This window comes from Canis lupus, chromosome 22, assembly GCF_048164855.1.
Source record: "Canis lupus baileyi chromosome 22, mCanLup2.hap1, whole genome shotgun sequence".
Classification (NCBI taxonomy): domain Eukaryota; kingdom Metazoa; phylum Chordata; class Mammalia; order Carnivora; family Canidae; genus Canis; species Canis lupus.
In genome coordinates this window covers 47654068-47681880 of record NC_132859.1, presented here as the reverse complement: position 1 = coordinate 47681880, position 27813 = coordinate 47654068, and the positions used below count along the sequence as shown (strand labels likewise).

General features: G+C 39.7%; 1 pseudogene; it reads right to left on the bottom strand.

Annotated features, from left to right (window-relative positions):
* Window positions 1–1646: 1646 nt before the first annotated feature.
* LOC140614394 (18S rRNA (guanine-N(7))-methyltransferase pseudogene) lies at window positions 1647–27813 on the bottom strand (annotated as a pseudogene).

Genomic DNA, 27813 nt, shown 5'->3' with positions numbered 1-27813 from the left:
TCTCATGTGTTCTGAGAACACCTCCATGATCCATAGCTCTCATTGCTGGGGGAGGCACCCAGGGACACCCAGGGACACCCACTTGTGTCCCTGCCAGTCTGGATTAGGTGTCCTCCCCATGTGTTCTGAGAACACTTCCGTAATCCATAACTCCCGTTGCTGGGGGAGCCACCAACCTGAGAATGGTGGCTGGGAAGGCAACCTCTGGAGTTGAATTGCCAAAAGTGGATGTCAGCCCTGCTTCTTACTAGCTGTGAGATCTTGGACAAGTACTTTACCATTCCATGCTTCAGTTTATTTATCAGTAAAGAGGAGGTAAAAATGTATTCCCTACATTATGGGGTTTTGCACAAAAACTAAGTGAGATAATATGTGCACAACTCCCTTAAGAGTACCTAGGACACCGTAGGTACTCTACATGTTAACTGGTTTTATGACTATGATGATATTTTTATAATTTTTATCACCTTGTCCTTTGTGTGAATGCCTGCCTTTTCTATTGGACTGTGAATATTCTGAGGAGAAGGATTTCATCTTTTGATTCTGAATTTCGAGGGCATAACACAAGGGCTTTGTTTTTAGTAGAAACACAATAACAATGTTTGAATACATGGAAGGGCCTAATTCAACATCTTCATTTGAGAAAGAAGAAAAATGAGACCACAGATCAGAAAAGGATCAGTGTCTAGAATTATAATCCAGCTTTCTTTGTTCTGTGTCTGGTGTACTTTTCTAGGCATTGCAGGGCTATTTGTGCAAGGAAAATGGAAGACTAGGGCCCACTTCATGCTCTGGAAGTTTGGCCAGTGATAGAATTTGAGGAAAGAAAATATGAGCTTAAAGTATGAGGTATGTCATCTCACACTATTTTGGAGCCCAATTTTTCCAGAGATTTCCGAGCCATCAAACTAAAACCTGTCTCATTTAACAATGGCATTTGAAGATTAAACAATATCTGTATCTGTATTTATATCTATGTCTATCTATGTATACGTATAGTAACATGTAAAACCAAAACCCAGAGTAATTAATTGACTTGGGGTGCTTCCTCCGGGTACTCAAGGAGCTTTCTCAATGATAGCCTTGGCAAGCCACGGTTCATGAATCCTTCTCTGGTGAGCTGCCCAAATCTGCAGCACATGGAGATGTGCATGCCCCAGTGATATTTACTGGGTAGATGGGAAGGTTGGATGGCTGGTTGGATGAACAAAACAAATGTTTTACAAAGTTCATCTGTTGCTAGATGGAAGACTAGGCTGGCTGAACGGCCTAGGGCATTTCACGGCAGGGCTCTGAGCTCTGCCTCTTCATTGGTTCAAACAGGGCCTGGTCACCTCTGCACCAAGGGCCACCCTTGGCCTGGGCTGGGAACGCTCAGGGGAAAGCGAGGGAGGAGTGTCAAATGCTCAGGAAAAGTCTGAGTGTTCACTCCCTCCACCTCTGCAGAGAGTGGCTTTCCCAGGCCTTCTAGGAGGCTGCTTCCCCCCCCCCAACCCTCCCCCGCCCCCCCCCCCACACAGGAAGTGGTTTATTGCTTTTAGAACAAAATAAGATGCTATTAAAACTTTTGTTAAGTGAAGAGAAACTGTTAGAACATGAAAACTTTTCTAAAACAATATTTCTGTCAGCTGATGGATGTAGGCACTTCAACAGAGAAAACTGCTCGCCTGGAACAACTGCGTGCAGCCTGAGCAAACCACCTCGAAGCGGGCCTTGCGCCTGCGGCGAGGGCACTGGGGGTCAGGTCTGACCTCCTTGCCCTGCGCCTCCGGCGCTCCCTGTCCAGCACCCACTCGCGGCTCTTCCTCACCGCCCCGCCGCGCGATCCTGCAGGGGAGCCTCCCTCTCTCGGGTGCATGCGGCCTCCTGGACCTCCTCTTCCTCGTTACTCTCGTTACTCTCGTTCAGGGGCTTTGGCATAAAGGTCGAGGGCCCAGAAAACAAGCAGAGGTAGGACTTCTTTGCCTTGGCACCATTGGGGAAGTCCACCACCCCGCCACCGGTGGAGCCAGCCCTGGTGGCCTGGGTCGTCGTCAGCTCCAACCGCTCGGAGTCCTCCGGGTTCAGCTGCAGGACGGCCCGGCCTCCACGAACAGCACCGAGGAAAGTGAAGAAAAAAAGCAGTACAGGCGCTTTGCAGGGATGTCAGACCTCTTGTTTGCATTACAGAGCCACTGTAGAGCAGAAAGGCTGATACAACCATCAGAGGAGCCTGGTTTGAAGGGGATGCCCTGGCCCATGTCCCCCAGAAGCAGGTCTCCCTCAGTGTCTCGGTCCAAGGCTGCATCCAGCATGGCAGGGCTGATGCCGATGCCCACCCAGCAGTGCCCTGCATCGGAGAGATCATCTCCACTCAGCCCAGAACCACAGCCAATATCCAGCAGGTAACAGGGCTGACCCTTGGGCAGACAAAGGAGCTCCAATGCTGTCTAGCCATCTTGGTCTGGACATCAATCACTCGTGAGTTGCACGCGTATTTCTGTACATATATATGTATAATGGGATATTACTCAGCAATCAGAAAGGACAAATACCCACCATTTGCTTCTACATGGGTGGAACTGGAGGGTGTTATGCTGAGTGAAATAAGTCAATCGGAGAAGGATAATCGTTGAAGAAGGGGAGGTGGGTGGGAGGATGGGGTAGCTGGGTGACGGGCACTAAGGAGGGCACTTGATGGGATGAGCACTCGGTGTTATACTATATGTTGGCAAATTGAATTTAAATAAAAATTAAAAGGAAACACTACCATTTGTAAAATACTGTGAAGAGAATAAAAAGACAAGCTATGGATGTGGAGAAAATACTTCATAAAAGACTTGTACTCAGACTATAATAACTCTCAAAACTCAATTATAGGAAAATAATCAAATAAAAAATAAGCAAAAGATTTGAATGGGCACTTCTCCAAAAACTATTCATATAGTAGAGAACATAAAAATATGCTTAACATACTTAGTCATGAGAAAAATGCAAATTAAAACCACAAGGTCATCCCACTACACAACTATCAGAAAGGCTAAAATGAAAAAGACTTACTGTACTAGATGTAGATGCTGATGAGGAAGAACAGTGACTCACAGTCTAGGTAGGCTTCTAAAATGGTCCAACTGTTCTAGAAAATATTTTTCAGTTTCCACAAATGTTAAACATATGCCTATCATTTGATCCAGCAATTGTACTCCTGGGAATTTACTCAAGAAAAATGAAAATATATGTTTTTTATTTTTTTAAGATTTTATTCATTTGTTCATGAGAGACACACACAGAGAGAGAGACAGAGAGAGAGAGAGAGAGAGAGAGAATGAGAGGCAGAGACACAGGCAGAGGGAGAAGCAGGCTCCATGCAGGGAGCCCGATGTGGGACTTGGTCCTGGGACTCCAGGATCACACCCCGGGCTGAAGGCAGCGCTAAACCTCTGAGCCACCGGGGCTGCCTGAAAACATATGTTTATAAAAAAAAAAAAAAAAAAAAAAACCTGTTGGGGAGTATTCATAGCAGTTTATTTTTAATAGCCAAAACCCAATGATCATTCAGAAGTTAAAGGATGAACAAAGTTCAATGTGTCTATACAATGGAATAGTATTCAACAATAAGAAAATGATGAATGACTAATACAAACAGCAAGGATGAATCTCAAAATAATTATGCTGAGTGAAAGAAATTAGGTAATAAAGAGTACACATTATGTGACTTATTTATATTAAACTCTAGAAATTCAATTTTTTGGTGTCAGAAAGCAAAGCAGTGGCTGCCTGGAAGGTGGACCAGGAAAGAGACAGGGGGCAGGGAGATGCTTCTATGGGTGATGAATACGTTCACTATTTTGGTTGTGGTGAGAGTTTCACTGAATATTTATATACCAAAACTTATTAAAATATGTGTTTTAAATATATTCAGTTTATTATGTATCAATTATATAGCAATGAACCTATTTTTTAAAATCTTGACTTTTGACTGTAAACTTGAGGAGGCAATCCTGAGTCAGGACCTAAGATCAAACATGCTGTGCCATGGGCTGATCAGGCATGAAGTATCTGGCAGAGGTTTCACTATAGTGATGATCATGTGAAGTCCCCTTAGTCTATTTACATGACATAGTTCTGTTGATTTCTCTTTATTTGTTTATAACTGATTACCTTGCAACCTAATAAATGGTGGCCAGAGTGTTGCTGGTTATGGGCTCAAGGACAGGTATCTAGAGTGAGGCCTTTAGCCTGATGGCTTCTGGGGGCGTGCAGGTGAACCAAGAGGCAGTGGGTTTGGTGACTTCTGAACAAACAGGCTTTTTAGCTTTAAGGATCCTGGTTTCCATAAGGATTAAGATACAAATTTGTGCATCAGGGGTTCATTCCTAAATTCAAATCCACTTGTACAGCACAGGATGCCCTTCAGTTGGATTGTGATTTCTCTTTTAAAGCCCAGGAACTTTCATCCTAAGCCACTAAAGTTAGAGAATCACCGCATTCTTCCACACAAAGCCCCCAGAGCCAGAGATATAGGCTTTCGCTTGGTCCCAAACATTCTTCTGTCTCTAAGGGGTGGCAACCCTTGAACTTTTCAGTATTGAGGTATGAGGGGAACCTCAATGAAGACACTGGGATTCCAGGATTGAGAATAGGGCTGCCTAAGAAAGACACGGGAATCAAGCAGCTGTGAATGCAAATATCATTTACATTGAGTCTAGATGCAATGGTGTGGGACTTAATGGGATAGTTTCATTGAAGACAGGGGTAGAGGTTGTGAATGCTGGGGCTATTGTTGAATTCCTATTAGAACCCTCTCTGTAAATGATACAACTACACATAATGAATACGTCTTTCAGCGGCTTTTACTCAACTGTTCTTGGGAATACAGAAGTGGAAGTTCACAGCACATGACTCCGGAAAACTCCTGCACACCTTTCTTATCCCTTTCTTCTTCTAGAGTCTTGCAATTTAAAACAACTTTTCAATTTTTTGCATTAACTCTGTGTTCTGTCTTTCTCTCCCCCCTTTCTTCTGCTGTGCCAGTTTCTCTCCTTGTCTTCATTCCATTTCCTCAGAGAGTTCTGTGCCCTTTCTTTGTTTATTGATCATGTAGTTCTACTAGCTACCTTGCTCTTTCACTCCTAGGAGACAAGAAAGAGTGAACATCTGTGAATACTTAACCTCTGACATTTTCTTCAGTCCTTGTCTCATCACAATGATTAATTATCTTGTTTCAGTGAGCATCTTCAATATCTGCAAATCCTCAACCCCTGACATGGGCTTCTCCATTCCCCAATTCATTTTTTTTTTCCTGAGTACTTACACTATCTAACTTGTCCACATATTTTATCTAATATATTTTTTTTTCAAAATCATCTGTTGTCCTCTCCCCAGTTAGAAATATAAGACTCAATAGGGCAGAAACTTTTACCTTGTTTGGTCCATGGATAGATTTCGAAAACTTCAAACTAAATTTAGTGCAGGGATTGGTATTCAATAAATATTTATGGAATGAATAACTGTAATTCTTGCAAGGAGGCATCTTTTTTGGTTATTTTGCCTTTCAGAGCAAGTCACTCTCTGGATGTCAGTGACTCCCATTATTCTTTATCTGGGACTACTCCTTAAATTTTCTCCAACCATCTGTTGACTTCTCTTGGCTTATGAGTGTTTAGTAGCAATAGGCAGATTCCCAATTATTTTAATATCTGACATCGTTATTCCAATATAACATGGTCAGTCTCCTCTTAGAGGTTACATTTCCATGCAAGGGACAATGAGAAGACTCTCTGGGAATCCCTGCTCTTTGGGTACTTGGAACATTAGCATCAGGAATCAGAACTGAATCTAGATGCGAGGTTAACCAGTCTTTGAAGGACACAGATCTAGCTTTGAAATTGGATTCTGCCACTTACATACTATATATCCTTTGACCAAATCCATAACCTTTTTGGGCTTCAGGTTTTTTTCCCCCAACTATAACACCAATGAACCAACAGGCTTCACAGGCCATATATTAAATGAGATAGTGTATGTAAAGTGCCAGCCCAGGTCAGGACATATGGGAGGGCCCCACTAGATAAATACAGGTGAAAAAAAGAGAGAGAGAGAGAGAGAAGAAAACTGCATATTCAATAAGTAGAAGTCACAGAGAGAAAGCAATTTGGACTTGAAGAGTAATATTGGGGCAATTGGATGTATGCAATAATGAAATGACACTCCTTCAGAGAAGAGTGAGTCCCTGTAATGATATCTTAAGGGAGGATAGATGACAATGTATCTGGGAAGATAAAGAGGCAAGATGTGCACTGGGTATCAGAGATGCTCCATGTGCTAGTTCAAGGTCCTCTGAGAAGTGGATGCCAAGATGGGATTAAACCTATGAGAAGTTTCTTAGGAAAATGCCTGTGAGAGACAATATAGTCAGGACCAGAAAGGTCTGGAGAGCCTCAGACCATGATGCATTCTGATCTAGAGCAAAAGAGAGAAGGAAGATAGAGTGGAAGTGTCTCAGACTTTCTTGCAGTTCTAAGCAAGGTGTCAAAAGGTCATTGAACCAAAGCCACTGTCAAAGAAGTCACATGTCTCCCAGGAAGATGTGTCCAATATGGACACACGTTCTCAGTCGCTGGATGGGAGCAGCTAATGGGAAGGGTGGCGGTGGTACAGTGATGGAGTTCAGAGAGCAGTAGCTAGGTCCCGAGTTCAGTAGCACTCATGGAGATGGGATTCAAGCAGAGTCTTCCCAATTCTGTTACACACAGCACTACCTTTCTTCTTGATTTCAATCTGTGGAGACTCAAGGAGAGCTCAACACTGTGAGTCCCTGAAAAGGGTCAAACACTTTCAAATCTAGTCCGAGACTAGATTTAATAATCAGTATTCTCAGAGGGTTCAGCAAATCTCAACAATCAATCTTTCCAAGAATGTTGACATTTAACTAGAATCCTTGTTTTGGATTGAATTGCACTTTGGCATTAATTAACTCTAGAGGTAGGAAAAAATTATTTTAATTTTTTTCATTGGGTCAACTTTAGCAAGAATTGGATGAAATGAAAAGTCATTTCCTAGTGCTGCAACTAGGTTGAGTCCCTCAGTTAAATTAGATTAATTAATAAAGTGAGTATCTATTCTGTGTCAGACACTGTACTCAGTGCTGATGAGATAAGAATGACTAAGAAATGGATCATGCACTCAGGACATTTGCACTGATGTCACATAGGGTATCTTATTCTGTTGACATCCGGCAACCTACTCTCATTTCTTAAAAGATGGCATTCTCCAAACCAGTTAGGGTCCTCACAACGGTAGCTCAGTATCTGCATTGCAGGATCCATCCACATCTTCCTTTCCCTTCCAGCAAGGCACAAAGGAAAAAGGACAGATTTAAGGTCAAATTCCAATTGCCTAAACATGTAAATTTGGGCAAGTTTCTTAACTTCTACAGACTTTCATGTCTTGCCATGAGAACTGGGGAAATGAAACAAAATAAAACAAAAAAAAAAACCCTCCTACTTTCCTGGATGTTCTGAAGATTAAAGACAATCTATGCAAAACATTGTTGTAGGTAGGTCTTAGCACGTCTCAGAGGCTCTAATTATCATACTTTCATTCTTATAAAGTGACACAGGATTAGCCTGAACCTTCTCCTGCTATTATGATAAGGGGTTAAGACTTGTCACAAATAACCTGCTTGACTTTATGTAATTGCCTTTTATTTTTTTTAATTTTATTTACTTTTTATTTATTTTTTATTTTTTTAGTAATTGCCTTTTAAAATCACAGTGTCTATGCCAGGAAAATCAGGTAGTGCAGATGCCAGACCCCTTGTAAGACTTTGGCTTTGAAATCTGGAGCATCTATTAAATCATGGCTACTCCAGTCAGCCTTAGATACATATCTGACTGTTTATTCATGTAATAAGAACATACAAACAGTTATTTGTTTCTTGCCCCACAACACTATGCCAATTCAAATAAAGCCTTTAAATGACTCATTTTGGTCATAATCATTTTCTCCATTAGCTGAGCTGGTCCAATTAGCTTATTGATTGAATATATTTCAGTTCTTATTTTCCTCAACTATTTCTGTATCATTTGGCATTTCATGAAGGACTCCCTCTTTCCTAGAACATTCTTTTTTCTAGCATTTCTGACATTGAACATTCTTCAGAATTCTTTTTGATCACCTCTCCACCTTATTAATTGCTGAAATATCTGGGACTCCTAGGATCCTGTCAGGCCCCTTTTCTCTAGATTCTTTCTATGGGAAATATCATTAGATCCCTTGGCGGCAAGGGTCACCTGTATATTGATAACTTCAAAATCTGTATCTTTAGTTGAGCTATCTCAGATGAGCTCTTTGTCCATATATCCTACAAAGTGTCAAGAATCTCCGACTGGATGTTTTTATTGATGACTATCAGACGAAGACCAGGCTGCAAGGAATACACTTGTAGCCAAGTAAAATTAGATTTGTTTAGTTTATTGTGGCTCAGGAGAGTTCACACTAGAGTCACCATGGGAAAGAGTTCTGAACTGTGTCTGTCAGAAGGCAAGTCAGTGATTGGGTACCCTGGTGAGCTTTACCAGAAAGCAGGATGATTAAAGAGAGTAGCCACTCCTGTTAGTTGGACCAGGGCGATACTTCACTATTTTTGTGGTTGTAGAGTAACTACAAAATAGAATCCCAAGAGTGGCCTTGTTCATATGGCATAAATATGGTTTATGCTTGGTTGGGGGAATGATGCCTAGTGTCATCTATCACTATGAGTCTATGGATGCCTAAAAATCCCTTCTCCCTACTTTTACACTGATTTCAATCATACTGTTGCCTCAGTGAACCTCCAGTATAGGTTTAATGTCCACCCACCCATACCAACCAATAGCAACTTATGTCTCCTACCCCCTCATCCTGACCACCTACTGTCAAAGTTCAGAAACTTGACTCTTCTTTCTTCTTTTATGAAAAAATATTTTAAATAGTGTCCTAATATATTCCTCTGTGTCACTACCATACTCCTAATTTATTTGAACATTGCTAATGTAATGAATTTTCTAAGTAGAAATCTGATCATGCAACCAGCTTATCTAACAATATTCACTGGCTTTTCCAATACTTTAACCCAGCCATTCCTGAATTGGCTTAGGAAACCTTACAGTATGATATTTGCCAGTGAACTTTAGAAATCACAAATACAATGAGCTATTACAGCCCAGCTCATGCCCTTGGGCAGCTACTAGAGATGACTCCTGTCCCCTCTTGTGATTTGGTCTAGGCATATCATTTTGAGTGGGAATGTCTCATTGGGTGAAAAAAAAACTTTGATAAAAAGGTAGATGAGTGGAAAGATTAATAATAGAATTTATACTTGGGAAGAAACTTATAGTAGGAGGTGTGAAGAAAATAGAAAGGTTGAGAATTGGAAGACAAAGAAGGAAAAAAAAGAAAATGAGGATTTGAGAAAGGAAGAACAATAAAAGGGTATGAATGAATAAGAAAAAATAACCTGTATTTGTGTCCCAGGCATGTGAGGTTTTTGACTGTGATCATCCTATTGTGGCAGATGGGCATTTGTTGTGTTCCCCCGTATTATGTACAAGCGCTGGTAGCAGGCAGGTATTGGTTCTGACTGCTGTGTCTGCCACAGGACCTGGGGCAGGCTTTCAGGATAACCAAACTCTTTAATATACAGACAGGGGTTAATCTTCCTTAGCAGTGGTACTACTTGTTATGGAGATTCCTTGCAGTAGTTTACACTGGAAAATTAAAAAGAAGTTAGGTGTTTTATACTACACTCTGAAATTCAACTAGAGAGTATGTTCTGCTTGGTGGCTGGCTTTCAAAAAATAGCCCCAAAATGATTCAAACAAAATGTTGCACTGTAGGTCAATAGTAGGCTTTGAACAGAGCAATATTTTTTCTTCCCATCTCAAAATCTTTTGGTCCCTAAAAAAGTGAAAGCAGCGAAATAGATTGGGTCACAACTTCTAAACATGTGTTAATCCCTTGAACATTTTGACAGTCTATCAGATTCTACGAAACATGTTCAAAACACACTTCTGAGAAAGAGGAACATAATACCAACCAGATTTCCAAACCTGTGAAATGTGATATGCTAGTGGCTGGAAAAATAATATCACCTACTAAAAAATGTGTTTCTGATACTTAATTTTGCATTCACACTGGGAATAACAAGTGTGACATCACTAAACATACAGGATTTGATGCTGCTATAGTTACTATTACCGTCAATAGTCCAATTAACATTATAAACTGAAAAAAACCTGCTAATGTTAAAATTCATACATATAATCTCTTACTGAAGAGTATACTTCTTGGGAAGAGGGTATTATTTTTATTATTAAATTTTAGTGAAGTAAATGAAATTGGTGAATAAATATTGCCACACCCTCAATTATCTCTTGTGGGGAAAGTTCATTCATTTTATCATGTGCTGTCTGCATACTTTTCTTTACACAGGGTGCAAAAATAGGTTATGAAGGAGGGATTTATTAGCTATCACCGAGATGTGCAAGCTTATAAATAGCCATGGTTGAGAAAGCTATGGTGCACATAAAACACACAAACTGGGCACTGTGGGATTTCAGAAAGACTGTTCCTTTGATGTCAGACATATGGAGAGCAGCACTGCAATAAAACTGGACAGGCAGAAGCTAGGTGTAGGACATTTGAGGTGACAGGGAGGGGTGGGGCACAAAAATCACCACTTTGGAATCATTTCCAGGCATCTGCTGCTTTGATTACATCATTCATCTTGACTGCTTGCAGGGAATCGTTCTGACATTTAAAACTGAACTCCATGAAAGAAAACTCACAAATTAAGATGAAACTAACTACCCAACTCACAGCATGGCTGTTAAATTGAAATGAATCAGTGCATAAGAAACATCTAGCACATAGATGAGTGTGGCACAGAAAAAGGCAAAGGTTCATGTCTTCTTAATAACGAGGCCTATATCCCATCGCTTTCATTTCCCAGGGTTTTAGAATTACCAGGACACATAGTAAGCAGTCACTAATACTTGTTGAATGTATGAAATAGGGTTACTCATATCCTTGGAATTATGTTGGGCCAATTTGACATCTGTTTTCTCTTAATAAGCCATTTCCAACTCAAGTATCTCCATATTATGCCAATCCTTCTGCAATGCCTTTTGGATCCAAACTTTTCTTCCTCTCCCTGCCACCACCCTATTGTGACTAATAGTTGCTTTATACAACAATGATTGTGTTCAATCCCTCTGTAAAACCTCAAGCCCAGCCTCTCCCTTTCTGTCTTTTCCTTTTCTAGATCTTGCCTATCTGTGGGGTGAATCTTCCTCAGATATTTCTCTGCATATTCTAGATGAGTGGTCCTCAGAGCATAGAGCATCACCACCACCTGGGAGCTTGCTCATGTTATTGCTGAGTCAGAAATCTGGGGGACGGGGGTGGAGGTCAGGCCCTCCAGGTGATTCTAGTCCATGGTAACACTTGAAAGGCCACTGATTCAGCTCTTGCTCTCTTGTTCTAGGTCCTACTGTGACTTTCTCTGCTTATTGGTTTAAGTCATACTCTCAGAGTCGCTATTAAAGAGCTTGCCCAATTTAATCTAGCCTTCATTCTTTTATATTGTCATCCCATATGAATGTCCACACACAGTCTTGTTTCAATTAAGATAATGATAGTTACTCATAGGACTTTCATAATATAGTTCTCTGGTGCAGAAAGGGGATTTGAAAAAAAATAGCAAGAGATGAAGCTGTGAAGGCCATTTCACAAAGAATATCATAAACCATCTTAAAGGGCTTAAAATTTATCATAAAAATTATGGGAACCCATTGACGTTTTAAACAGGAAAATAACCATGAGTAGATATGCATTTTAGAAAGACCACCTTAAATGTTATATGACCATTGAGAAGGGGAGTAAAGCAAGGTATACTTAAGTGGAATATCCTTCAGAGAGCTCCTATGAATAAACTGATGACCAATCAACATGATATTTTGATTGCTACCAATTTCTGAATGTTGATGTAGAGGTAAATAAATCATGATACTTGCCCTTGAATTGGTCACAGTCTGCTTGGAGAATCAGTCATATGAGCCTATCTTTCTTTTTGTTTCTTTTTTTTTTCTTTTCTTTTTTTTTTTTTTTTTTTTTTAGCCTATCTTTCTAATGCATAAGGAGAGTTGTGTTGAGAGACCTAGGGAAATTGTCATGGCACACATTTGTGCCTGGGGGAGATTGGCCACACCTAACAAGGGAAGCTGATTTTGGTAACTTTTCTGGTGTTCTGAGTTACATTAATATTCTTAAATTTTTTTGTATGTTCTCTCCTCTCCTGAAAAAGATTTAGGTTAGGATAGACATGGCATTTTTGTGTCCTTACATGACTCCAGAACATGGGATACTCAGCAGAAATTAAATGATTTACTGAGTGTGAGTGAATCAATACATAAATGGTAAGCTTACCTTCTGACTTCTAAGTGCCCAATGCTAACTTTTAATACATATAGAGAAAAAATGGCATTTGATGGGTTACCTGGTCCGGAAGGGATTAAAACTAGAGAAGATAGTTAGTGGTTCCCATCAAGCACTTAATAGACCACAACTCTAAAGCAGAAGATGTTAGCCTAGGTGGGATATGAGTTGTTTTTTTTTAAAGAATGGGGGTGGAGGGCCCAAAAACCAAAAAGCAGCAACAACAAAAGAATGGAGGGATCCAAAATTAAGATATTAATGTTCAAAGTCATTTAGCATATGCTTGACTAGAGACTTTTCTTAACCTAAGTTCCTCCTAGACACTGAGATTGAGAAAGGGGCCGATGATAAAGTCTAGGAAGTCATCAGAGGGAACAGGAGTGAGAGACTAGGAGTGTGAAGCAGGAAAGGAAAGGCAGATCAGAACCTCAAGATCTTCTGAGAAACCATAAAGAACAGACATCCAATTTTTCTATCTCAAGGGCCTTAAGAAGAGAGCATTTATCCACTAACTCCTGTGCCCCATTGATCGAGCATTCTGATAGGACTTGTAGGCTATGCATATGTGAGAGTCTTGAAGGTCCCTGTGACTCTATGTCAGAGGATAGTGATAAGGGATGCTAGAGATTGTGCTGTGCAGAGCTGAGGCAAGGTGCTACCAGTTTATAACTGAGTAATATGGGTTATTACAGCAGAACCAGAGTGAATGTAAAAAAGCCGGATGCAATGCAAGGACATGTCTTTTAAACAATTCTATGAGATGGGCTTCATTGTTATAATTTCACAAATAAGAAAATTAAAGATCCTAGAGGATAAGTAACCCACTTATGATCACCCAGGTGAGCATAGCCAGGACTATAGCCTGTGAATGTCTGACTGCAAAGTCTATATGCTTTTCCAGTGACATCTCACAGCTTCTCCCTTAACTCCATAATCTTCAACCCTAAAGTAGTGATGTACTCATCAGTTCCATACTCATATCTGTCACTCTTTGGCCCTTGATGTGCACTCTTGAGTATTTAGGGTTCCCTATATTGTAGACCCCAGGTCATCCCAGCCTAGAGTGACTCATTGTGTTTCTTTCACAATGTTATGTATCTGCCCAGGTCTTGCTCTCCCAAACCTTAAAATGTACCCCTCTATGATATCATAAATGATGTATTTATGAACTTTGACATTTAAAATTACCCAGTAGTACAATTTATAGTCAATAAGACTTTTATTTTTATCTAATAAGGGAATTATTATTTGAGCTTGCATTTCAGAACCAGGCAGTACAGTCAGACTACTGTTTATTTATGTCCTATAAACTTATGATAAGTGATAAACAAAATAAGAGAATGCCTATAATCATCCAAATACATTTCTCAGAAAGAGAAAGCTCTTTGATTCAATATTTATAAGATCCAAAATATTTTATTGAAACTTGTTAGTTGCAGATTTCTAAAAAAAATATGCAGAACTAAATCTGTCTATCATGGAAGAAGGCAAAAATAGCTAGGAAGGTTAGTGATCACACTGCCTTGAAAGTTATCAGTGTGAGCGCCTGGGTAGCTCAGTCAGTTGAGCGTCCACCTTGGCTCAGGTCATGATCTGGGGTTCCTGGGAATAGGGTCCAGTGTCAGGTTCCCTGTTCAGCCCTCCCTTCTCCCTCTGCCCTTCCCCCCTGCTCGTGCGTGATCTCTCTCTCACTCTCTCTCTCAAATAAATAAATAAAACCTTAAAAAAAAGAAAGTTATCAGTGAGGAAAATTCTATTACCTATTTACTTACTTATTCATTCATTTAAAAATTATTTAAACATGTATCAACTTTTATCGTAAAGTCAAGTCAAGAAATGAGTAAGGACTAAAGGACTATATATAAGGAAAAACAAGGATTTGGTTCTTATTTTACAAATATATACACAAATAGTCATACAATTTTATCTCAAATTCTCATTTGTTAAAGAGTTAGAATCATTGACTTTAATCCCCCAAATTGTCTACTGCCTCCTTCCAAACTATGGTATTATTCCAAGATGCCTAGAATAGAATAGATATTCCTTCCCCAAAAGATAACACTCCAGTATTTAATCAGAGATTGGGTGAATTGGATAATACTGGGGAGACCCTAGAATGTTATTGCAAATAAAAAAAACTTTATGAAAACATGAGAAATTATTTTTCATTAAAAACTATGGCCCATGGTCAATATCTTTCATACACAACGTACAATTACAACTAAATCAAGAAGAAAAATGAACACAAAGATGAAAATTGGTTTAAAGACAGGAAGAGACATATCACAAGAGACAAACTATAAACGGTCAATAACAAACTTTAAACTTCACTTTTAATCAAATAAATGTATATCATATGACCCTTTCCTGTCACACTGGAAAAATTTTAAAAATAATCATAACCTCTGTTGATGAAAGCAAAGAAAATTTACACACTTATGTAGAATCAGTATGAATATAAATCTATATAGTGTTTCTAGGTAGTAATTTAGAAATGTTTATCAAATGTCTTTTTTTCTACTTTTTTATACTCCTAGGAAGATATTAAAATTGTATCTTTATAGTTTGTGCTTAATGTGAGGAAGATGATGCTTATCTTGGTTTGGTTCCAATGAAGCTGGTGGAAAATGTCCTTGAATATGATAAACGGCAGTCAAGTAAGGAATCAAGGAAGTAAAAAATCACACACTTTCAGAAGAGGCTAGTAAGAGGCTAGTAATAAGTGGAACAGAAAAGGGAATGTTGATTCCTTTTTTTAATTGAAGTATAATTAATAAACGGTGTATGTTAGTTTGGGGTATACAATATAGTGATTCAACAATTCTATACATTTCTCAGTGCTCATCAACTAAGGGTACCCAATCACCTATTTCACTCATCTCCCTACCCACCTCCCTCTGGTGACCCAGTTTGTTCTCTGTGAGTTTAAAGAGTCTGGTTTTTTGTTTGTCTCTCTCTTTTTTTTTTTTTTGGTTTGTTTCTTAAATTCCACATATGAGTGCAATTATATGGTATTTGTCTTTCTCTGATTTATTCCCCTTAGTATTATACTCTCTATATCCATCCATGTGGTTGCAAATGACAAGATCTCAACCTTTTTATGGCTGATATCTAGCGTGCATATGTGTGTATGCGTGCATGCATGTATCACATCATTATTCATTCATGTATGGATGAGTATTTGGGCGGCTTCTATATCTTCACTATTGTAAATAATACTGCAATAAGCAAACAAGCAGAATGGTGCATATATTTTTTCAAATTAGTGTTGTCATTTTCTTTGGGCAAATACCCAGTTGTGGAATTACTGGATCGTATAGTAGCTTTATTTGTTTAATTTTGGAGCGAACTTCCATACTGTTTTCCACAGTGGCTGCATCAATTTACACTCCCACCAACAGTGCACGAGGGTCCTTTTTTCCCCACATCCTCACCAACGTTTGTAATTCCTGGGTGTCCACTAAACAGTACAACATAAAGATTTCCCTGTGGTTTTCTGTGTGGGCATCTACCCTGTGTTTGGAATTTAACCCCCTGATTATGAATAATTCTCTTCTGGCATGGAGATACTCATGACTTCCAGACTCAAGAGCCTGGAAGTCACGGAATTGGATTCTCTCTCTTCTATGATTTCACATGGCCATTCTTCTAGTGATCAAGTGTTCAAAATTCAAAGCCTCTCTGAGGGCCCAGATCCTGGGTCTTGAGCTCCATGACAGGAGTTCCTCCTCCTCTGTTATACAGAAAAGGAGAATGGACAAGGAAAACAGCTTCTAAGCCTGTTACTGGGAACCACTCCTCTCTTTTATAGTGCTCTTCTAGAGCTGAACTCAGATTGAATTTCTTCCAGCCCTGCTTCCCTTTTATGATCCATACACTCTGGTCTTGATGCATATTTTCAGTGTTTCAGAACACTATGAAGGAAAATCTTCACAGATTTTTACAGCATTGATGACTTGTCTGAGTTCATCCATTTTAGTGCTCAGGGTGTGTACTAGCATTTAGAGTTAGGGGAAAAAGGGAGTGGTGAGGCTATAGACCATTTCTGCTCCTGTTTGACCATGGCATTCTAATTCTGTTAAGAAAACTTTACACTTATGGAGCAGAGTCCATTAAGTGTCTGCTTTCAGCTCAGGTTATGATTCCAGGGTCCTGGGATGGAGCCTGCATGGAAGTTCCTGCTCAGCAGGGAATCTGCTCCTCCCTCTCCGTCTGCACCCCTGCCTCATATTCTGTCTCTCTCTCAGTCTCTGTCTCTGTCTCTTTCTCTCTCTCTCTCTCTCACTCTTGCTCTTTCTATCAAATAAATAGAGAAAATCTTAAAAAAATAACTGAGGTCACATTCCAGATAATTGACCATTCCAAATAATGTATACATAATGTATATATAATTATATCCATAAATGTATATAATTGCCCTCCAGAATTACTCATTTTTTCATATTTACTTAAGTATGGCTTTTGTAATTTTCCCCTTAGACTTATATTAATTTTTATTTATATTTTCTCCTGGGAGAGAGGCATCTCTCTCACCTTTCTCTCTTTCTTTCTCTCACATTCTTAATCTTATTTGTTTGTTTCTAAACAGAGACATTATATACTACATAAAACACTGTTTAGAATGTTCATTTTAGGGCACTTAAAAATTAGTATACACTGAACTTGTCCTCAGAATATTTAATTATATGGAAATATCATAACTCATCACACCATTTTCTTGAGATTTAAAGAGAGACCAGCTGGAATGCTACAGTGAGAAGAGTTCGCGCTTCTATCAGGTAGGAAGACGGGGAAAAAGAAATAAAGAAACAAAGGCCTCCAAGGGGGAGGGGCCCCGCGAGGAGCCGGGCTGAGGCCGGGGCGAGTGTCCCCAGGACAGGAGAGCCCCGTCCCGGAGGAGCAGGAGCTGCACCGACCTTCCCGGGCGGAAAGGGGCTCGCGGGGAGGTGGAGCAGGACCCAGGAGGGCGGGGATGCCCTCGGGCTCCCGGGGACACTGACAGACACCTGCGCCCGGGAGAGTGCGCCGAGCTCCCTAAGGGCTGCAGCGTGCACGGGGGACCCGGAGCAGCTCGGGGGGCTCGGGGGCGGCTCCGCGGAGGGGGCTGCGGGGCGGGAGCAGCTCGGGGGGGCTCGGGGGCGGCTCCGCGGAGGGGGCTGCGGGGCGGGAGCAGCTCGGGGGCGGCTCCGCGGAGGGGGCTGCGGGGCGGGAGCTCGAATCCAACAGCGCAGGCCCCGGAGCACAGGGCGCCGGGACACAGCCCGGGAGCCGGCCTCCCCCGGGACAGGCAGAGGCCGGGAGGGCCCAGGACAGCAAAGACGCTCCTGCCCAGAACTGAGCAGATCAGCGGCCCCGCCCCGGAGCCTCCAGGCCCTGCAGACGGAGAGCTCCTGAGCTACAGGAGCTGACTCCAGGGCTCCAGAGCTGGCTCCGCCACTGCAGTTGTTCCTCCTGGGGCCTCACGGGGTAAACAACCCCCACTGAGCCCTGCACCAGGCAGGGGGCAGAGCAGCTCCCCCAAGGCTAACACCTGAAAATCAGCAAAACAGGCCCCTCCCCCAGAAGACCAGCTAGTCGGACAGGGGAAAAACAAATTACTGACCAAGAAGCACTGGAAAGTTCCAGGGGAAGTCGAGGGATTTACAGTATACAGAATCAGAGGATACTTCACCTTGGTTTTTTTTTGTTGTTGTTTTTTGTTTTGTTTTGGTTTGGTTTTTAGTTTTTTTTTTTTTTTTTTTTGCCTTTTGATTTCTGTTTGCTTGCCCCACCCTTTTTTTTCCCCTTTCTTTCTTTTTTTCTCTTTTTCTTATTTTTTCTTCCTTTTTTCTTTTCTTACCTTCTTTCTCTTCTCTCTTTTTCTCCTTTTCCCAACACAACTTATTTTTGGCCTCGCTGCACTGAGCAAAATGACTAGAAGGAAAACCTCACCTCAAAAGAAAGAATCAAGAAACCATCCTCTCTCCCACAGTTACTTAATCTGGATTACAATTCAATGTCAGAAAGTCAATTCAGAAGCACTATTATAAAGCTACTGGTGGCTCTAGAATAAAGCATAAAGGACTCAAGAGACTTCAGGATTGCAGAATTTAGATCTAATCAGGCAGAAATTAAAAATCAATTGAATGAGATGCAATCCAAATAGAAGTCCTAAGGACGAGGGTTATCGAGGTGGAAGAACGAGTGAGTGACATAGAAGACAAGTAGAAGGCAAAGAGGGAAACTGAGGAAAAAAGAGACACTTAAAAGACCATGAAGATAGATTAAGGGAAATAAATGACAGCCTGAGGAAGAAAAACCTACGTTTAATTGGGGTTCCCGAGGGCGCCGAAAGGGACAGAGGGCCAGAATATGTATTTGAACAAATCATAGCTGAAAACTTTCTTAATCTGGGAAGGGAAACAGGCATTCAGATCCAGGAAATAGAGAGATGCCCCCCCTAAAATCAATAAAAACCATTCAACACCTCGACATTTAATTGTGAAGCTTGCAAATTCCAAAGATAAAGAGAAGATCCTTAAAGCAGCAAGAGACAAGAAATCCCTGACTTTTATGGGGAGGAGTATTAGGGTAACAGCAGACCTCTCCACAGAGATCTGGCAGGCAAGAAAGGGCTGGCAGGATATATTCAGGGTCCTAAAGGACAAAAACGTGCAACCAAGAATACTTTATCCAGCAAGGCTCTCATTCAGAATGGAAGGAGAGATAAAGAGCTTCCAAGACAGGCAGGAACTGAAAGTATAAGTGACCTCAAACCAGCTCTGCAAGAAATTTTAAGGGGACTCTCAAAATTCCCCTTTTAGAAGAAGTCCAATGGAATAATCCACAAAAACAGGGACTGAATAGATATCATGATGACAATAAACTCATATCTCTCAATAGTAACTCTGAACGTGAACGGGCTTAATGACCCCATCAAATGGCACAGGGTTTCAGACTGGATAAAAAAGCAGGACCCATCTATTTGCTGTCTACAAGAGACTCATTTAAGACAGAAGGACACCTAGAGCCTGAAAATAAAAGGTTGGAGAACCATTTACCATTCAAATGGTCCTCAAAAGAAAGCAGGGGTAGCCATCCTTATATCAGATAAACTAAAATTTACCCCGAAGACAGTAGTGAGAGATGAAGAGGGACAGTATATCATACTTAAGGGATCTATCCAACAAGAGGACTTAACAATCCTCAATATATATGCTCCGAGTGTGGGAGCTGCTAAATATATCAATCAATTAATAACCAAAATTAAGACATACTTAGATAATAATACACTTATACTTGGTGACTTCAATATAGCACTTTCTACACTCGATAGGTCTTCTAAGCACAACATCTCCAAAAACGAGAGCTTTAAATGATACACTGGACCAGATGGATTTCACAGATATTTACAGAACTTTACATCCAAACTCAACTGAATACACATTCTTCTCAAGTGCACATGGAACTTTCTCCAGAATAGACCACATACTGGGTCACAAATCAGGTCTGAACTAATACCAAAAGATTGGGATCGTCCCCTGCGTATTCTCAGATCATAATGCCTTGAAATTATTACTAAATCACAACAAGAAGTTTGGAAGGACTTCAAACACATGGAGGTTAAGGACCATCTTGTTAAAAGATGAAAGGGTCAACCAGGAAATTAAGGAAAAATTAAAAAGATTCATGGAAACTGATGAGAATGAAGATACAACCGTTCAAAATCTTTGGGATACAGCAAAAGCAGTCCTAAGGGGGAAATACATCGCAATACAAGCATCCTTCCAAACACTGAAAAGAACTCAAAGGCTAACCTTACAACTAAAAGAGCTAGAGAAAAAACAGCAAATAGATCCTACACCAAGCAGATGAAGAGAGTTAATAAAGATTCGAGCAGAACTCAACGAAATCGAGACCAGAAGAACTGTGGAACAGATCAACAGAACCAGGAGTTGGTTCTTTGAAAGAATTAATAAGATAGATAAACCATTAGCCAGCCTTATTAAAAAGAAGAGAGAGAAGACTCAAATTAATAAAATCATGAATGAGAAAGGAGAGATCACTACCAACACCAAGGAAATGCAAACGATTTTAAAAACATATTATGAACAGCTATACGCCAAAAAATTAGGCAATCTAGAAGAAATAGACGCATTCCTGGAAAGCCACAAACTACCAAAACTGGAACAGGAAGAAATAGAAAACATGAATAGGCCAATAACCAGGATGATTGAAGCAGTCATCAAAAACCTCCCAAGACACAAGAGTCCAGGGCCAGATGGCTTCCCAGGGGAATTTTATCAAACGTTTAAAGAAGTCATACCTATTCTACTGAAGCTGTTTGGAAAGATAGAAAGAGATGGAGTACTTCCAAATTCGTTCTATGAGGCCAGCATCACCTTAATTCCAAAACCAGACAAAGACCCCACCAAAAAGGAGAATTACAGACCAATATCCCTGATGAACACGGATGCAAAAATTCTCAACAAGATACTAGCCAATAGGATCCATCAGTACATTAAGAAAATTATTCACCATGACCAAGTAGGATTTATCCCCGGGACACAAGGCTGGTTCAACACTCGTGAAACAATCAATGTGATTCATCATATCAGCAAGAGAAAAACCAAGAACCATATGATCCTCTCATTAGATGCAGAGAAAGCATTTGACAAAATACAGAATCCATTCCTGATCAAAACTCTTCAGAGTGTAGAGAGAGAGGGAACATTCCTCAACATCTTAAAAGCCATCTACGAAAAGCCCACAGCAAATATCATTCTCAATGCAGAAGCACTGGGAGCCTTTCCCCTAAGATCAGGAACAAGACAGGGATGTCCACTCTCATCACTGCTATTCAACATAGTACTGGAAGTCCTAGCCTCAGCAGTCAGACAACAAAAAGATATAAAAGGCATTAAATTGGCAAAGAAGAAGTCAAACTCTCCCTCTTCGCCGATGACATGATACTCTACGTAGAAAACCCAAAGCCTCCACCCCAAGATTGCTAGAACTCATACAGCAATTTGGTAGCATGGCAGGATACAAAATCACTGCCCAGAAGTCAGTGGCATTTCTATACACTAATAATGAGACTGAAGAAAGAGAAATTAAGGAGTCAATCCCATTTACAATTGCACCCAAAAGCATAAGATACCTAGGAATAAACCTAACCAAAGAGGTAAAGGATCTATACCCTAAAAACTATAGAACACTTCTGAAAGAAATTGAGGAAGACACAAATAGATGGAAAAATATTCCATGCTCATGGATTGGCAGAACTAATATTGTGAAAATGTCAATGTTACCCAGGGCAATTTACACGTTTAATGCAATCCCTATCAAAATACCATGGACTTTCTTTAGAGAGTTAGAACAAATTATTTTAAGATTTGTGTGGAATCAGAAAAGACCCCGAATAGCCAGGGGAATTTTAAAAAAGAAAACCATAGCTGGGAGCATCACAATGCCAGATTTCAGGTTGTACTACAAAGCTGTGGTCATCAAGACAGTGTGGTACTGGCACAAAAACAGACACATAGATCAATGGAACAGAGTAGAGAACCCAGAAGTGGACCCTGAACTTTATGATGAACTAATATTCGATAAAGGAGGAAAGACTATCCATTGGAAGAAAGACAGCCTCTTCAATAAATGGTGCTGGGAAAATTGGACATCCACATGCAGAAGAATGAGACTAGACCACTCTCTTTCACCAGACACAAAGATAAACTCAAAATGGATGAAAGATCTAAATGTGAGACAAGATTCCATCAAAATCCTAGAGGAGAACACAGGCAACACCCTTTTTGAACTCGGCCACACTAACTTCTTGCAAGATACATCCATGAAGGCAAAAGAAACAAAAGCAAAAATGAACTATTGGGACTTCATCAAGATAAGAAGCTTTTGCACAGCAAAGGATACAGTCAACAAAACTCAAAGACAACCTACAGAATGGGAGAAGATATTTGCAAATGACGTTTCAGATAAAGGGCTAGTTTCCAAGATCTATAAAGAACTTATTAAACTCAACATCAAAGATACAAACAATCCAATCATGAAATGGGCAAAAGACATGAACAGAAATATCACAGAGGAAGACATAGACATGGTCAACACGCACATGAGAAAGTGCTCCGCATCACTTGCCATCAGGGAAATACAAATCAAAACCACAATGAGATACTATTTCACACCAGTTGGAATGGGGAAAATTAACAAGGCAGGAAACCACAAATGTTGGAGAGGATGCGGAGAAAAGGGAACCTCTTGCACTGTTGGTGGGAATGTGAACTGGTGCAGCCACTCTGGAAAACTGTGTGGAGGTTCCTCAAAGGGTTAAAAATAGACCTGCCCTACGACCCAGCAATTGCACTGCTGGGGATTTACCCCAAAGATACAGATGCAATGAAACGCCGGGACACCTGCACCCCAATGTTTCTAGCAGCAATGTCACAATAGCCAAACTGTGGAAGGAGCCTCAGTGTCCATCGAAAGATGAATGGATAAAGAAGGTGTGGTCTATGTATACAATGGAATATTCCTCAGCCATTAGAAATGACAAATACCCACCATTTGCTTCAACGTGGATGGAAATGGAGGGTGTTATGCTGAGTGAAGTAAGTCAATCGGAGAAGACAAACATTATATGGTCTCATTCATTTGGGGACAATAAATAATAGTGAAATGGAATAGAAGGGAAGGGAGAAGAAATGGGTAGGAAATATCAGAAAGGGAGCCAGAACATGAAGGCTCCTAACTCTGGGAAATGAACTAGGGGTGGCAGAAGGGGAGGAGGGCGGGGTAGGGGTGGGGGTGACTGGGTGACGGGCACTGAGGGGCACACTTGACAGGATGAGCACTGGGTGTTATTCTGTATTTTGGCATTTTGAACACCAATAAAAAATTAATTTTGTATTAAAAACATAAAAATAAAAAAATAAAATGTTATTTTTCTCTCAAGTATAAAAAAAGTAGAAACAGTCCACTATGTGTTAAGGGTACCCAGCTCCTAATGTTTATCTTCACAATCCTAGCGCATGGCTTCTCCACTTCAAGGTAAAATATAGTACAAAAAAGATCTTCTAGAGAGCTCTAGCCATGATCTATGCATTACATGTTGGAAGGAGACAAAACAGAGCAGTAGGAAAAAACACCTCCTAGCTGACTTGACTTTCTTTCAGAGCATTCTCAGAAATTCCATATTAAACTTCCAATCACTTCTTATTTGCCAGAACACCCCATGAATATACTTAGTCACAAGTGAAATTGTGTTGGGAGATTTTTTTCCCACAATAGCAATATGTCCCATGAAAAACTCAAGTAAAAAGCAAATACTGGTAGAGAGGAAGAGGAGACTAGATATTGGGGTAGGCAACTAGTAGTCTCCACAACAGCAAATAATAATAGTAGTAATTGTAATAATAATAATAATAATAATAATAATAATAATATAGTGTGTTACTAAATAGTCCTTTGATCGTTAGTAATACAAAGGCTTTGTTTAAGGTTTGGTAGACAACCGAAGTTCTTTTGTATGTTGTTCAGGCATATCTTTTGGCCATTTTTTTTAATTGAAAAGAAACATGAAATATTCTTGTGAAAAGAACTTGACAACAAAATGGCAGAGATATGACTGCATATGAAGAAGGAAAGCATGGAAACAGAACTAAAGGTGAATGCTGAATTCATTTAAATATAAAATGAAGACCAAGTGTCTTTTGGGAATGTAGTTGCAGAAAGTAAATACTAGGAACTCTGACAACATAAAAGCAAATATGATGAAAACAAAACCTGGAGATGGGAGATAAAGGAAGTTGTGAAAGACTGTGCAAATGTCCTTATATATTTTTTAAATACTCTGTTAATAGCTTCTGCTTAATTTAGATGCACCTTAGAAAGGGATGAAGGAAGTTGCAGAGTACACCAGTGGAAGAGATAATAATTAGAATATGTTAATAACAACAACAAAAGTAAATATGGAAACCTAGAAGGAACAGAGGAGGTGACAAGAGATGCAAGGTTCTTATTTTTTCACCTGCTGTAAAGACACTCAATATAGGTTGTAAAAAAATGACCCAGAGAGGTATGTGTACTATAAAAAGTAAGTGTAATCACTTAAAAACCATAAGGAGACTCTAGATCTTTTAAAATATAAGAAGGAAATCACACACACACACCACATATCCTAAAATCTACATTAACCACGTTGCAAAAAGACAGAAAATACTAAAAGGAAGAAAATTACATAAAAGGATACTAGGGGGACTGATTCTGCTAGTTCAATAGAAAAATGACATAAATTTTAATCTCTCGAAAGCATTAAAGGCTCAGATTGCATCAAAGAGTAATGCCCAATGCATATTACATGTAAGAAACATCTAAAACAGTGTGACTCAGAAAAGTAAAATATAAAAGGATGGACAAGTGAGTACTGAAGTGTAGCGGCAAAAATAAGTGAAATTGATGTCAAGCTAGGAGTAGGGGGAGTTTTTAAGGGATCACCATTAGATGATACTTAAACAACTATTTTAACTATGAGGCTCAAAAATTTACAAAGATAGCAACAATAATGGAAATGTATGAACTGACTTTACTTATGAATATTAAGGTCAAACTAGAAATTACATATAAAAACATAACTCCATGAATTTCAAAAATAAAATGTACCATGTCCCAAATGGTAAGTATGCAAATATGGTTCACTGTTAGAATATATAGCAAATATGGTGGTTTGGTTCTTCCAAGGCATATGCCACTGTTGAAGAGGCTAAGCAGCTAAAATTCTGCATGTGATGCTTTCTCTGTGGCAGAGAGACAGATGACCAAGTAATCACTTGAAAAACCATAAGGAGACTCTGGATCATTTAAAATATAAGAAGGAAGTCACACAACACACAGACACCCCACATATCCTAATATCTTACATCACCACATATCTTATCCTACATAGCCACACTGCAAAAAGAAAATACTAAAAAGAGGATGTTAGTTGCCAAGACCAAAAATTACAAAGGTGATTGATGGCTATCTCTGATCTAGATCTTAACTTGAATGGTGATTTCCTTAAGTTATCAAGCATGGAGGCATCTCTCTGACTTCAAGATCCAGGTGAAGGTGGTGTGATCCTGGACTCAGTGAGATGTTCAGAGGTACCAGCTGCTTTGGGGGGTCAGTTCTGCAAATTGTTCTGGAAGCATCTAGAAGGACATTCATACTCTTAAAACATACTCTAAACAAAGATACTTAAATGAAATGAGATAAACTTTCTCATCTATTCAAATGGCAAAAGTTTTAATTTGGTAAAGTCGGTACTAGAAAGTTGTGTAAATTATTATTTCTCTTCAGCGGAAAATTAAAAAAAAAGCTGAGTGCTTAGATTCAGTGATTCCAATCTTTTGATTTGTACCAGGAAAAGTTGGCCAAATTGTTAGGTCTAGAATGTTCTGCACTGCTCTGTTTACTATTAAACAAACAACAGTAAACAAACAATGGTCAAAATGTATTTAAAAATATAAATAAATATTACAATAGGCTCTTTTATAACCATTACAATATATGAAGAGGATATATACATACATTATTATGGAAAGATCTCTAGCATGTGTTACTAAGCACAATAAACAAAGATCATTATACATGTACACTATTAGCCATTGTATAAATATGAATGATGATTATCTTTATATTCATAAACAAGTATACACTGATAAATGCATTTTAAAAATTGGTCTTAAAGGAATTATGTGAGTCTGTTGTCTTGGTGGCTTTGGACCACAGCACTTGGAATGTGAGAGGACAGTTTTCTTTACACTTTTATTTTTCTATATTATTTGGATTTTCCAAACTTGACCATGAGATGTTTTCATTACAAAATTTATCCACATGGATTATTTAAAAATGTGAGATTGTAGGCATTTTGCCTTCTTCTTAATTTTATTAGTAGTTTAAAGGACCTCGTTAGTATGTATGAAGGGCCAGGGTATCTAATTTTTCTTAAGAATTAACTAGGTGACCATGAAACAGTTTTCCCTGAATTCTCTCTTTAATTTATGCCACCATGATGTAAATCCTGTAAGACTGATGCCACCACTCTATGTGTGAAGCTTCAGAGACTCAGAAGTGTCCATAGCACTAGGCTCATGTCACACACAAGGTAGGAGATAAGGAATTTCAACACACACGCTTTTTCCACATGCTGTGTTTCTTCCATAGATCTTTGCTTCCTAGTATCCGTAACAAAAATTAACTTCCTTTAAATAATACATTTCTAATATTAAAAGGTATTTTAGTTCTAAGAATGGGTGAATGTTTACTTTTTTCCCCATGAACAAAAGTGGAAGATAATATGCCAGGATGACACTGTCTCAATAAAAAATGATATTCATTATTATAGCATATGTAGTTGTGTGATATCTCCTCGTTTAATGACTTGCTATGCATAAGTGCCAGAAGACGAACTTGACATTTGATACTGATACAACTCTAAAGAGAAGACCTTGTATTGTGGCCTAATATAGCTTCCTTAATGTGTCAAGTGCTTTATTTTCCAAAAATGAAAATGTAGGGTTTGTCCTACCCAGAGAAGTCAACAGTCCCCCTGATTTTATATTTTATTTTTTTCTTCCCTCTCCAATGACCCTTCCCAATCTCTTTATTTCTCATGCCATGTGACCCTTTTCCTCTTTGTTCCCTCCATTCCCATAACCTGAGTTTTTGAAAGTGTCAGTGGCTCAGGACCATCATGGTGAGCAACTCCTGTATGTTGGCATTAGCGAGATGCTATAATTTGACCCTGCATCAGTAGACATTTTTGTATTTTAAAACATTTTTCCATCCCCCATCAAAGGAACTTAAGGAAGAGGATGAAGATGAGAGTTTCTTGCTTAGAACTGAGCAAAGGTATATGATCTACTGATCTACTGATGTCCTGAGACCCTAGAGGCTGCTTTTGTCTAAGGAAAGGTCATTTCTGTTTCAGTCTTCTTGTAGCCCCAGTGTGGATGCTGAAGAATGAAACATGGGCTTGAAAGAAAGCCTGGAAGAGGACAGAGGCTAAATCTTGCTTGTCTTACTTTGTCTCTGTTTCTCTTAGTCTCATGTTCATCTTCTCTTCTCATTACCACAGTACCTCCTCCAATGCCACCTTTTCCAGGAGGTCTCTGCCTTACCTGGCTGGAGGAGAAAGAGGAACCAAGAATTGGCTTGTAAAAGCTATTTTGTTTACCTGAAGGCTTTTCCTAAATCCTCTTGCTCAGAAGCCTGCAGTGCTTCCTGTAGCACCTTTCTGTGTCTAGGCTGGACTCCACCACCTAACACAAGGCCCTCTGCAGTTGGCCTCCCCTGTGCTTCAGTACCCTGCTCCCATGACAT